Raw genomic sequence first — 13,519 nt, forward strand, 5'->3', positions numbered from 1 at the left:
AACCATCTCGCCCAGAGACCACAGGTTGAAACTCCTGGTAGGTTGGATTAACAATGATGGAAACCAACCAGGGGCAAATTTGAGCCTTGCCAGTTTGATATTGGGTGCTAATCAGAGTAGCGAACGTCTATGTTTTTGTCACACAGTTTACTCTGGCCAGAACAGAAAAAGATAATTTTCCTTTCTGATGCGGCTTTGCCCCAGCGCAATGGTGTGCCAAGCTCAGTCACGAGGGCCACTCAGGGAAAGAGGACCCAGAAGCCTGGCATGCCGGCAAAAGGATAAGAATTTCTTACCCGTCAGATTTCTGGTTTCTCTCTCTCTGTGCAAACGGTTGACTGAATGGTAAAAATCACTGTTTACTGGCTGGGGGCGGTGGCTCACGCCTGTAATCCCAGCACTTTCGGAGGCTGAGGCAGGCGGATCACGAGGTCAGGAGATAGAGACCATCCTGGCTAACATGGTGAAACCCCGTCTCTACTAAAAATACAAAAAAAATTAGCCAGGTGTGGTGGCAGGTGCCTGTAGTCCCAGCTACTTGGGAGGCTGAGGCAGGAGAATAGTGTGAACCCAGGAGTTGCAGTGAGCCGAGATTGCGCCACTGCACTCCAGCCTGGGCAACAGACCAAGACTCCGTCAAAAAAAAAAAAAAATCACTGTTTATCTCCATCTTGTTTTATGTCCTTGGGAGCTTGACCTTGTTACCATGTGGCAGTACTTTCTCTTGGTCTCTGCCTTCCAGGACACAGGAATTTTAGGGTTTATGTCATAATTAGCTCTAAAAATTATCTTGAGTAGTTAAAAGCCTTTGTAAGCTCACAGTGAACTACTCTGGATTCCTTCTGGGAAGAACAGTGAAGACTGCCCTGTGCCATAGCTCAGGCTTTGCCCCTTCATACTGGTGGTCTGGCTTCCATTCCCTGCTTGTGAACTAAGAGCTTTCTGATTTAATTTCTGCATGACCTTGTCTAGTCTCTTCTCCTCCACGTACTATCTTAAATTTTCCTTTCTCTGAGCACCTGGGAGGTTACCTTTGGTAAAGTTCAAAGGCCAGAAATATCGGAGTGAAGTTTAGGTACTATTAGAAGTCAATTTTCCATTTATTTGTGCTTGGGAAGATCTAGTCAAATTAACCAGATGACTGAATCTTTGAATTTACAAAAAGCCCTTGTGAAGTTCTGAAAGATTTGCTGTGTAAATCCCTCTAAGATTCTGGCTCAATCTTGATCAATTCAGCCAGACCAACTGGTCCACTCAGGCCACCTCTTGCTGATGAAATTCCTGCTCCTCTCACAAAGGCATGTTCCCTGCTGCCTGTGTCCCTACCCGGTGCCCGGCTTTCCTCTTTGGCTGCACTGCCCACTCCACTTGAGATTCCCTGTCACAGTGAGTACCTGCCCCTCTAGCTCCTCCAGATCTCCTGCCACCCTCCTGCACCAGCCCCTCCCCGACCCCTGCTTTACCCTACGAGGGCCACCAGCGTGGCTTGACCTCCACTCCCTTAATAATAGATGGTCTTTCTTATACCTCAGCCTGAAACTGTGAGAGTCCCAAAAATGAAATCTCAACGGTCATGGTGGCTTTTCACTGTCTTGTGGGAAAAATATTTACAACACAGAAATAGGGGATGAGTGTTTACCATCAAGCAGAATCCATTCAATCATATGGCTGTGTTTAGAACAGAATTTCATTTAGTGAGAGTCTGACCACTGCCTTTTGGGAAAAACATTATTTGATTTAAATTCAAATGGCCTAATATTAACAGATATGATTTGTTATAGCAAAGGTAGTGAAGCAGTGTCTTAGACTTTGTCCATAAACCTATAAATATACATGCTTGCTCCTAATATATTTCATCATGACCTATTTTCATTTTTAATTTCCCCTTGCTGATATACAATAATAATATTTCATGTTAGGAATAGCTGTCATCTTCCTATATGAATATTCTAACAAGTCTGAAAATATTAGCCATTCTTAGAAACAAGCTACTTTAATTCACAATTAATATATTCTCTTTCTTGTTCTAGTTATAATAATCAATTTTTCAATACTCATACCATGGACTTTTTCCTGATGACAGCCTGAACTTCTCTTTTTTTGATGAACCTTCTTTGCATTAACTATCTGCATGCAAAGTTGCATATTATCCCAGCCTCAACTTTATAATCTTCTACTTAGCATTTTACTGTATCATTGTGGAATGCTGATATGTGTAATACTATCTTACACATTAAATGTTCAAGTATTTTTTTTTTCTACCAATTAGATTATAAGCTCCTTGTGGGCAGAAATATGACTTGATCTAACTTCCTTTATTATAGAATATCTAATCTGGAAGAAATCTTATCTATTATTTAGTTCAGTGGTTTAATATAGGTAACAGTGAGGCTGCTCCTACTTTAACCAATTTAAAGTGCTAGGCTCAGAGTTCTATTCACTTGACTTTACCTCATAACCAAACCAAGTTGGTTTTAGGGAACTGGCTAGGTCTTCAGTGCTTCAGAGAATGTATTTAAAGAGCCATGGATATAATATCCAAACACTTTATTTCAAAACAGGGAAACAAGTTAAAGATACCTTATTGACCTAGGATGCCCAGAACTAAAATTCAAGTCTGTTGACTTGTAGCTCAGTGCATTCTCTACTATAACAAAATCAAACTATGGGCCAGGCACTGTGCCTCCCATCTATAATCTCAGCACTTTGGAGGCTGAGGTGGGAGGATCACTTGAGGCCAGGAGCTTGAGACCAGCCTGGCAACATAGTGAGACCCCGTCTCTATATTAAAAAATAATAATAAATTTAAAAAACCCAAAGTCAAATTAGGGGTTTAACAAATTGGTTGGCTCCTCAAGAATTTTTGGATTAGCTAAGCAGAGTTAAATGATTAAAACTACATAGTGAATATTTGAATTGCTTGAACATATGACTATGTTACCTATTTTTTCCTAAAGCTTAGTGATTCATGTAGATTGACTAACGTCACAGGCTTCAAGCCAGTAGCGAAATGGATCCAGAGGTTTCTCATCCTTGACTTTTGTGTAAGCTACTGACCACAGGACGCAATGTACTTAACTGAAGCACTCTGTACTGCATTTTCTTATTTAGAAAATGCACCAATTCCATTTATAAACCACTATCTATAGGAGTGTTTCTTTTGTTGTGTCAGCCATTATTTCATGAAGTAGTATTAACAGTCTAGACAGGGAGGAATGAGGAAATGGCCACACAGGCTTAGCTGCTCAGGCATGGGTCAATACTTGGCTTTTAGTACAAACATTTTGCTCTATCGGTAGTAAACACATTAGATGAAAATTAAAGGTGAAATTTCAGTTAATCCACTTTCACTGCTGACATGGCAAGATTATTTCATGGTCTAGAAGACAGGCTAACTACAGAGCCTTTATTTATGGTTTAGGAAAATAGACCTATATTGTTAGAGAAGGAAAAAATTCACTTGTTATGAATGGCTGTATTTGCAACTAAAAGAATATCAATGTATCAGACATCAATTACACCAAAGATAAGATGATTACGAACTTTCTATGCAGAAAAAACCATTCATTTTGAAGTATTTGGAGACAGGGATGGAGAGTGGCAATTTTGTTTTTATACTAAAAAGATCATTCCTCAAAAGCTGAGTTGTGCAGTTTGTACAAACTTAGATTATATCAAAGCTGCAGGTTAGGACGTCATCTTTACTTGGTATGTATAGACAAATTTACAACTCTAATCAATTTGGTAAAAAGTCTACTAAAATTGAACGAATATTTTAAAAAGCCTGTTAAATCACAACTAGTATGTATGTGTAGAAAGGGCTTGAGATAGCTTTTCTGTATTCTTAATTAAGAAATAAACAATCCTATATATTCCTTGTGAGTATCTAGCCTGAAAGACATGAAAGATACCTGGCTCCTCCCTGTTCCTTTGACGCCATCGGTGGTATCTAGTTGTTGGGGGTTTTGGGGGAGCCTCTGATTCAGACCCTTATGGCACCTTGTTGATGACCAGGCTCTTACCTACTCACTGTGGTCCACTCAATATTGGATGGAACCCTCTTGATGGCTACCATTTTGACCTTTCACCTTTCTTCTCTTAATCAATGACACTCTTTGCAGGAAGCAATCTGGGAAAGCAGATATCCTCCCCCTTATTCTTCCTAAAACATCTGAACCATGTGGAGAAATGTGATGGATAATTACCAATATGCCTTTTTAGTGCTGTGCCTGCTGGTGAATCTCTTCGTCCAGAGATGATGGACACAGTTGTGAGGTCTCACTGTTCTATACTTTGCTTGGAGGTGACTACAGACTGGCCTCTACTTGGCACTTGAGGCCATCGGATGTATCTGGAGTAACAACTGCCTCTGATCTTGGGCTTGGGGCAGCTTCACTTATGAGTACTAGCTATGAGCCTCTTAGGCTTCATTCTGTTAGTGCTGGAGTATCTCATTTTCCACTCATTGATGGAGTGGCAGTGATGTGTGTCTCCTCTTCTCTGAGTCAAAGAGGCATCTCCTACAGTACACGCTGCAGGCCTGTGGATTGGTGCTGCGGTGTTGTAGGTACTTTTTGTTCTAAGCATTAACAGGACTGACAATATCTATTTTGCCCCTTATTCCATAGAGGTCTTTTCCTTCCAAAGAAATCCAAAGGCATACACAACCTATCCCATACTCCATTTCCCTGTTGAGGGATGAAGAAATCTTCTTAGCAGATTGTTTCTTTCCTTCTCGTCTAAGAGACATGTTTATATGTGTACATGGCAACAGGGATGAGGAACCTCCAGATTCTTGGCACCATTTTGGGCATCTGGACACAGCCCTGCCTCTGGTATAGGGCCTGGTGTACTTTCTTCCTTGCATCCTCCCAGGCATTTCACTGGAGAGTGATTGATCTCTTCTTGAGTCAAAATTTAAATATATTTCAACATACTAATAACTTTTATTTACAAAATTTGCCATTTAAGCAAGCCTTTATCTTCCTATATTGCCCTAGTATTTATAATATCTGAATCGAAGAGGAATAGATTCTTGAAAAACTGTGCCACACACTGTAGCCTGGGTGACAAAGCGAGACTCCGTCTCAAATGAAACAAAACAAAACAAAACAACTGTGCCACAAATTCAGACTGCTTTTTAAAAGTAGTCTTGTATGGCTCTTTTAGTGTGCAATGCAAGAATAGTGCTATGTTTTAGCATGAGATGCTGCTCCTTATATAAATGACTTTATATCTCATGAAAAAAATCTATAAAATCAAAGTAAAAAGTTATCTTTACTCTTTTAAAAAAGCTCATATATTAACCATATTGAACCTTATTAGACAGGTATCTACCAGGCTTAGTGATGTAAGCTCATGACTCTCAAATGCAGAACTTTAAGGCACCACTAAATTAATATACTGGCACATTCTGCAGGCAAAGGCATTAAATTTTTAACAGTACAATTGACTGTATGTGGTTCAACCTTCAAACATGTTGCTTGTGAATAAATGCAAAAGATACATTCTGGTATGTGATATGTGTTACTGGTTTCTAAAATACAAAGATAGAAGGATCTACTTTCTGTTTTGATTTAGCCACAAATCCAGTGTACAAAGAGAATTTACTCAGCCTGGAAAATAGTTAAGAGGATAAGAAGAAAATAGAAAAGTAACAGACTAACATCGGGACTAGGTTCCTTCAGTATAGCTAATTTATGACATTCGAGGCTTAAGAGATGATCATAATTACCATGAGAAAGAAAAAAATTACATTTTAAAATCCTGTCTCATGTTCAAAGACTATAGAAAATGTCTACTTGGTGCTTTAATTGCCATTTTAGGATGCTTGAAATCTCTGTCCCTTTCTACTCCCTGGAAATTTTTTAACACTTTGTAAAAATGATGAAAAAGGCCAAGTTTCTATAATCTACAAAGACATTCAAATGCTTTATTATGTGCAAGAGTAATTCTTAAGAGTAGGGAATTGTATATATATTTTGAAAAAAAATCCTAAAATTGTAATTGTGTTACTTCCTTTTTTTTTTTTTTTTTTTGAGACAGAGTCTCGCTGTGTCTCCCAGGCTGGAGTGCAGTGGCCGGATCTCTGCTCACTGCAAGCTCCGCCTCCCGGGTTCACGCCATTCTCCCGCCTCAGCCTCCCAAGTAGCTGGGACTACAGGTGCCCGCCACCACGCCCAGCTAGTTTTTTTTTTTTTTTGTATTTTTAGTAGAGACGGGGTTTCACCATGTTAGCCAGGATAGTCTCGATCTCCTGACCTCGTGATCCACCTGCCTCGGCCTCCCAAAGTGCTGGGATTACAGGCTTGAGCCACCGCGCCCGGCCACACTTCCTTTTTAAGTACAAAATTTATTGTGAACATTCTGACATTACGTGTGATCTTTTTATGTTTAGTAAAAAAGAAAAAAAAATGAGTCATGGGTTTAATAAAGGTAAGTAACATTGGCATAAGCAAGCATTCAATAAGAATGCTAAAACGTGCTACCCCAATCATTTTGCTACTAATTCATTACAGTAAGGGACTTGCCAAGTTCCACAGTTCAAGACTTTGACATTATAACAAATACCAGCAGGGCTCCTAGGCAGAATTAAGGGGTCAGTGTGTGTGTGCAAAATTAGGGTTTTGGTGTTCTTAGCAAAGAACTGTATTAAAAAGAATGAAGGCAACTGCAATTCTGTTCTACCAAATAAAACATTTTGTTTAGAGATTCAAAAAACAAAAAAGCAATGAAGGCTATGTTACAGTTGTGCAAGGGCTGTTCTCATTTAGTAGAACACAGTATGCCAATTTGAGAAACTCTATTAAAAACAGAGAATTCCATAAAGGTAGTACCCTGGTTATTACATTAAACAAAAGTATTAATATTATGAGTATTATTTCTACAGTTTGTTCATTACTCAGAATCATGTGAGTCCAGGAGAGACTAGGTTTGCTCTGTTCTCTGTTATTCCTGTATACTTACCATATTCAAAGAAAATGTCCTAGTTATAGATTACAATTATGACACAGCTGACTTACTACAAATATTTATTGAATGAATAAATGTGTATCCAAATAAAGATGTCTGCTCTGCAAACCTTCATCCAGGCCCTGGGTCTATATCTCAGATAATTCATCCAGAAAGCCAAGACATAAACCCACACTCCTTTGGTATTTATTCTTCCTAAGCTCCCTGGTCAAGGGTCTCTAAATGACTTCAAAGGAGGCCCCTTTCCTAGAACTCAGCATTTCCTTAACTGGTGATTGCTGATTGAAGCACACCAACCCTAGGCTTTCCAGAATGTATTTAATATTGCTTCTAGGCCACCTGATATGGGTGTGTTCAGAAGCACTGGGGGAAAAGGAACACTGGGTTCAATGGCTAGATCCTTGCTTCCCACTTGCTCCTTTTCATAGGTCCCCCTGCCCTTTGAGATCACGAGCAACTTCAGATTACCTCTGTTTGACCCTTAGAATAACCACGCATCCATGGATGGAGCTTTGGGAAATGCTACTGTGCTTCTGATACATTAAGTGTTTGTTAAGCTTTCACTTTAGTACAACTTTCATGTGGAAGTAATGATTCTTCCAGCTGATATCAAGGTGTTTCTCTCACTAGATGTAAAAACCACTTTCTATATGGCTCAGTGGTTTTATTACTGGTGGAAGCATCCCATTAAATTTTCTTACCAGGCTTTAGGGAAAAAAGAAATTCATTATGTGAAGAGAGACAAGGTAAGGGTTTACTATATAATCAATCAATGGTAACACACCCTTGTTTCTCTTATCAGGTAAACTGCCCCTCAAATATTTTATAGGAACAGGGGAATTTCTCCAATCTTAACAAATAATCCTAAAATATGCACACTCTGACATACCATTAATCCTAACATTTATCATGCCTTATGGTTAAACATTTATAAGGTTACATTCTCCTTAAACTTTCTTAAGCCTATAAGCAGCTACATTGAACAACAGGTAAGTTTATTATGGTGTTAGGCAGCTCTGTGGAGTAATTAATGAAGCATTTAGGTCGATGTTTTGCATTACTCAAACTTTCCACTTCCAAATTTGATAAAGAAATTTGCAACATGATTGATGTAATGGCTACTTCTCAGGTCAATGAAAATGAATGAGCACTGGGTTCAAGTCCAAGCCTAAGCAAGTCACTTATTTCTTAAGTCTCTATCCTCTAGTCCATTGGTCTGAGAGATCTGGCCTGAAGTTCCACTTTCAAGTGTATTTGTCCTTTCTCACATTGCTATAAAGAACTACCTGAGACTGGGTAGTTTATAAAGAAAAGAGGTTTAATTGACTCACAGTTCTGCAGGATATACAGGAAACATGGCAGGGAGGCCTCAGGAAATGTACAATCATGGCGGAAGGGCAAAGGGGAAGCAAGCACCTTTGTCACATGGCAGTAACAGAGAGTGAAGGGGGAAGTGCTGCACACTTTCAAACAACCACATCTTGTAAGAACTCTATCTGGAGAACAGTTAAGGGGGAAGTTTGCCCCTATGATTTAGTCACCTCCCACCGCCCCTATGATTCAGTCACCTCCCACCAGGCCCCTCCCCTGACACGTGGGGATTACAAATTTACATGAGATTTGGATGGGGACACAGGGCCAAACCATATCACATAGCTTGAGTTTATCTTGATCAAGGCTCAAAACAAGGTGATGCAGTTTCTTAAACTTTTCCTTTACTGCACAGGTTAAAATTATGTGTTAATTTCTTAAATGGTATTCCCACAAATTCCCTTACTTCCATTCCATTACTATTTCCCGAGTCTTATCTGTCTCTCAGATTCTATATTCCTTTAACTAAAGGAACAAGGGCTTCTAAAGAGAAAGTCATTTCAAGTTTCAATAATAATAATAATAAAAGTGGTAGGAAACTTTATGTGGACAATTTTATATGATCTTGCCAAATGGACAATGGCAAGATCATGTAAAAAATAGAATTCTGACCCCAAAACTGTAGAAACGTGCCCAGGAAACCAACCCCTTATTTACAACAACTAGCCTGGGAAATCAGCCCACCATAAGTCAGACTTGTAGGGATTCAGACCACAGGAAACCAAACAATAATTTCTGCAACAATTGGCCCCAAATGGCCATGACTTAACTGATAACTGACAGTTTCCCTAATTTTTGGCTCCACTGCCAACTTTAGCACCAACCAGAGAAAGCCAAATATGCTCCTCTAACCTATCGTGTAGGATGCTTGCTTCCAGTCAGCCTGCCTGCAGCTTCTTTGGGCCAACAGACTCCAAGTAGGATACATCAGAAGCCATCTCTTTCTCTACTACACAGCATTCCCATTTCTTTCCCTGCCTTTGAGTCTCTGCTAAAATGAGTTACTCTGCAAGAGACTGAATAAACAGCCTTGATTTGTTCTCTTTTGGTTTGTCTTTATTTATTACCACCGTGCGTATAACAAAAGGATACAGAGAGTGCACTCAGCTTCAACTAGATCCACAGTTGGGGCAATCTTTCTGTTTTCCTGGTTAATTATTATTTTTAAGTTCTTGCTAGCTACTATTTAAAAACCTACACACTAAAACCTCCTACCCTTCCAAATGCCTAATGCCTATCTACTTTGAGCACATGACTTTACCCCATCTTCTCAGGGAAAACAAGCCCAATAAGAACTTGCTCCACATCTTCTCAACATTCATGCCAGTATCTACAGCCTCATTCATTCAATTCCTCCCTTCTTCTGGTTGTAACAGAAATGTAGACATCTCCTCTGTCCAGGGTTCTGGATCTCACTTCCTTTACTGTCTCACAGCTTTGATTTACAGATTATCATCACTCTCTCCTGTTCCTTCAAACAGTTCTCATCATCTTATTTATTTCTATGAACCCTTAGATGTGTTCAAGGCTATTCCATTTTACTCTTTTACAGTCTCTCCCACTTCATGTCCCTTTCAGTTATCAGTCTCTCTCTCCCCCACTTCAGAGTCCAAATACTGGAATTACTCATTTACCCTTCAACTTCCATTCATTTAATAACCTGCTGCAATGTAGGTTCCACCTCTATTACTGCACTAAAACTACTAAGATCATTAGTGACTTCATTTCCCCTAAATACAATGTGTATTCTCAGTGCCTATAACTGTGACTGACATGGAGTAGAGCCTCACTTCTCTGGATTTCCTAATTTTAAACATAGTTCTGCATTGGCTTATAGCTTTACCTGAATTACGTCATCTAATACAACAACCTGATAAAGTGGGTATTATTACTGTGGTTCATATTTGGAAACTGGAGCTCACAGAGGTTACATCTCCCCCTGAAGGACAGACATCTGTTCTGCCACCTAAGATTCATCCTTGCTTCTTCCCTCCGATATAATAACATTATTAGATAGGAAAATATCCTGAAAGATCCTTAGCAGATTTCCTGGTATAAGAAAAAGAGTTCAGTATATGTTGAGTATTATCATTTTTCTACCACCTAAACCAGCGCCTGGCACATGAAATATACTCCATAAATACTGACTGATTAAATGTGCCCAGAGAGGTCATAACAGCGATGCTCAAATAATTATTTTTGCTGGGAACTGTGGCCTGCTGGGGCTTTAAAGCAGGTAGGGGCATTTTTCCTAGCTCTGAAGGCCTCTAGAGGGCTTTACCTGGTCAAACTAACTTTAGGGAAGAATAAGAAAAAAATATTTTTACTTCTTCTCTCTCCAAAATGTTCACTCATCCATTTCTGAAAAGGTAAAATTATAGACAATGTTACTTGGTAATCCCTATCATCTTTTTCAGAAAAGGATTTGCCTTTATCTTATTACAGCAAATATTAGTTTGTAGGTGTAAATTGAGGGGGAGAGCAGTGAAGTCCTTTTTCCTATTATGTACATGTATAAATATTGAAATTCATGAGATTTAAATTTGAAAATCTGCTGCTCTAGGAAAATGAAGTGTAATTATAGAGTTGAACAGAACAAAAGGGGAAGTAAAAGCATAGATGCACTGATTTACTATCTTGCCTTCCCTCCCACTGGAATCAATTTATGCTGGATAGAGGAGCTAAAGACAGCTGGAGGAACAATAGGTTGTTAACACAAATTATAAGGAAAGGAACTCCCTCTGATTTTTGGGAACTGAGCCAAGGGAGAAAATTGAAGTGAGATACTGTATTTATATTGCACTATAACAGTACTCATGTAATTTTCTGAGCTCCTCAAAAATCTCTGCTAAAATAAAAGCATTAGTATCTATTTCTCATTCTGCCTAAATATTGTTAAATGCATAGGAAAAAAATCCCCCGAAGGTAGCTGCCAGTTTGCCAAGATGTCCTATAGAAACCTTTTTTACCAACTGGGAGATGTCTTTCCTTAGTGTAAGAACAAAGGATGCATGGACACTGTGTTACTTTAATGGTGTTGCCCTTAAGAAGATTATCCTGGAATCCAGGGTGCAAAAAGAGACTGTATAGGAAGCAGAGTTCACTACGTGCAGACTCAGTTGGGTTTCTGGCTTTAATTACAGTACAAGTAAAATATTGAGCAAGAAACCCGTAAACTACATAAAAGAGGCTTAAAAATCAAATTTGGAAGTTAAAGGAAAAAAAATCACCCAGATAAACTATAAAACGCAGGTAACATAGATGGATGTGATATATTTCTGGTTGTCATACTGAGGTCATGAGGATATTCTGGCATTCTCATGAAGGCTAGCTCAGAGCACTCTCAACCAATGCGGTTCTCTATTATTAACAAAAAGCATGTTAAAATTCCAAACAACAGGGTTCTACGTTTTATAACAGATGAAATATTGCTATTACATAGTCATAAGTCTGAGGATGGGCTCACCATTGGAAAACAGAAATGGAAGGGTTTCCTTAATTCAAGTGAATATGTTAAAAGATGGGAAAAATAGGAAAGCTAAAGATCTGGAAGGTCAAAGTATCAAAATGTGCCAAATTCAGTAACAAAAAAGGGGCTTCGAAGCTATGCTGGAAGCAAAGGCGTTGATTTCTGCCTGAAGAAGATGCTGTAACATCAACTCCTGCACACTTACTTGGTTTTCACATTCTCCATTACAGAAAATGATCTCATGTGTTGTGCACTGGAAGTTAAACTCAAGATATGTGATGTGATATTAAAGTTCTGTTTACTCGGCCGGGTGCGGTGGCTCACGCCTGTAATCCCAGCACTTTGGGAGGCTGAGGTGGGTGGATCACAAGGTCAGGAGTTCAAGATCAGCCTGGACGAGATGATGAAACCCCATCTCTACTAAAAATACAAAAAAATTAGCCCGGTGTGGTGGCAGCCGCCTGTAATTCCAGCTACTCGGGAGGCTGAGGCAGAGAATTGCTTGAACCAGGGAGGCAGAGGTTGCAGCGAGCCGAGAACGCATCACTGCACTCCAGCCTGGGCGACAGAGCAAGACTCCATCTCAAAAATAAACAAACAAACAAATAAATAAAGTTCTATTTCCTCAACTCAGATTACTGAAAATAATTTCCAGCCATCACTGTTGAGTGATGATATGCCTTTCAGAGACTATAATTTTATTTTCATATATTACCAAGAATAACATGGTGAAGTATGGGCTAAATGATTTTACAGACATATGAATATTGAGATGTCGAATACCTTTCCCAAAAAGTATTGATTAGTGGCTCTTTGGAATGGCCTTGAATGAGGCAAGAGATTGTCCTTGGGCTACCTCATTCAACTTCCTATCACTGTCTCGGAAGAACACCAATAAAGTTAATTTGATCTGTCAATAAAAAAAATATTGGGGAGAGTCAGGGGTAGGGAAAGCATCAGGAAAAATAGCTAATGTATGCTGGGCTTACTACCTAGGTGATGAGTTGATGAGTTGATAGGTGCAGCAAACCACCATGGCACACATTTACCTATGTAACAAGCCTGCACATCCTGTATGTGTACCCTGGAACTTAAAAAAAAAAAAAAAAAACTAGGAGAGAGAAACTAAACAAAGAATCAAGATTCACAAGGATTCTGAAAACTTAAACGTTATGAGCCAAAAGCAATGGGAAGACTGCACCCTTTAAAAGAAATAATCTTATGGTTTCTGAATTATGTCTTAATAAAGCTGATACATATTTTTAAAAAGTAACAGGAGAATGTTTAACTGGAAAATGTAAAGCCTCATATATTTGAGTTAAAAAATGTACTGAGTAGAGAAAGCTTCCCTGGTGACAGGCTGAGGCCTGGAGTAGACTGTGGGCTCAGGAGCAGGTGACAGTCCGCTGGAGTCTTGGCTTCCTGAGCAGCAGCCTCTCCCTAGATCCTGAGCACCTGACATCATGTCTGCCACGAAGGAATGCATAATAAATACTTGCTGAATAATTATGCTGCTTAAAAACAAAACAACAAAGAAAAGCCAAGAACCAACACAATCTTAAACTTGACGAAATTAAAAATACGAGTTTCTTCTCTAATTAAGAAATCTAACATATATGGAGAAAAAAGACTGGAATAAACACCAAAATACTAGCAGTAGTTGTCTTTGGGTCAGAAGATTATGGGCAAATTGTGATCCTGTAATTT

At 39.1% G+C, this 13,519-nt stretch overlaps 1 protein-coding gene across 6 annotated transcripts in view; it reads right to left on the reverse strand.

Annotated features, from left to right (window-relative positions):
- The window catches only part of TPK1 (thiamin pyrophosphokinase 1), a 390,760-nt gene that overhangs the window by 13,665 nt on the left and 363,576 nt on the right, over positions 1–13,519 (reverse strand). The window lies entirely within an intron of this gene.

The sequence above is a fragment of the Macaca mulatta genome, chromosome 3 (assembly GCF_049350105.2).
Source record: "Macaca mulatta isolate MMU2019108-1 chromosome 3, T2T-MMU8v2.0, whole genome shotgun sequence".
Lineage (NCBI taxonomy): Eukaryota > Metazoa > Chordata > Mammalia > Primates > Cercopithecidae > Macaca > Macaca mulatta.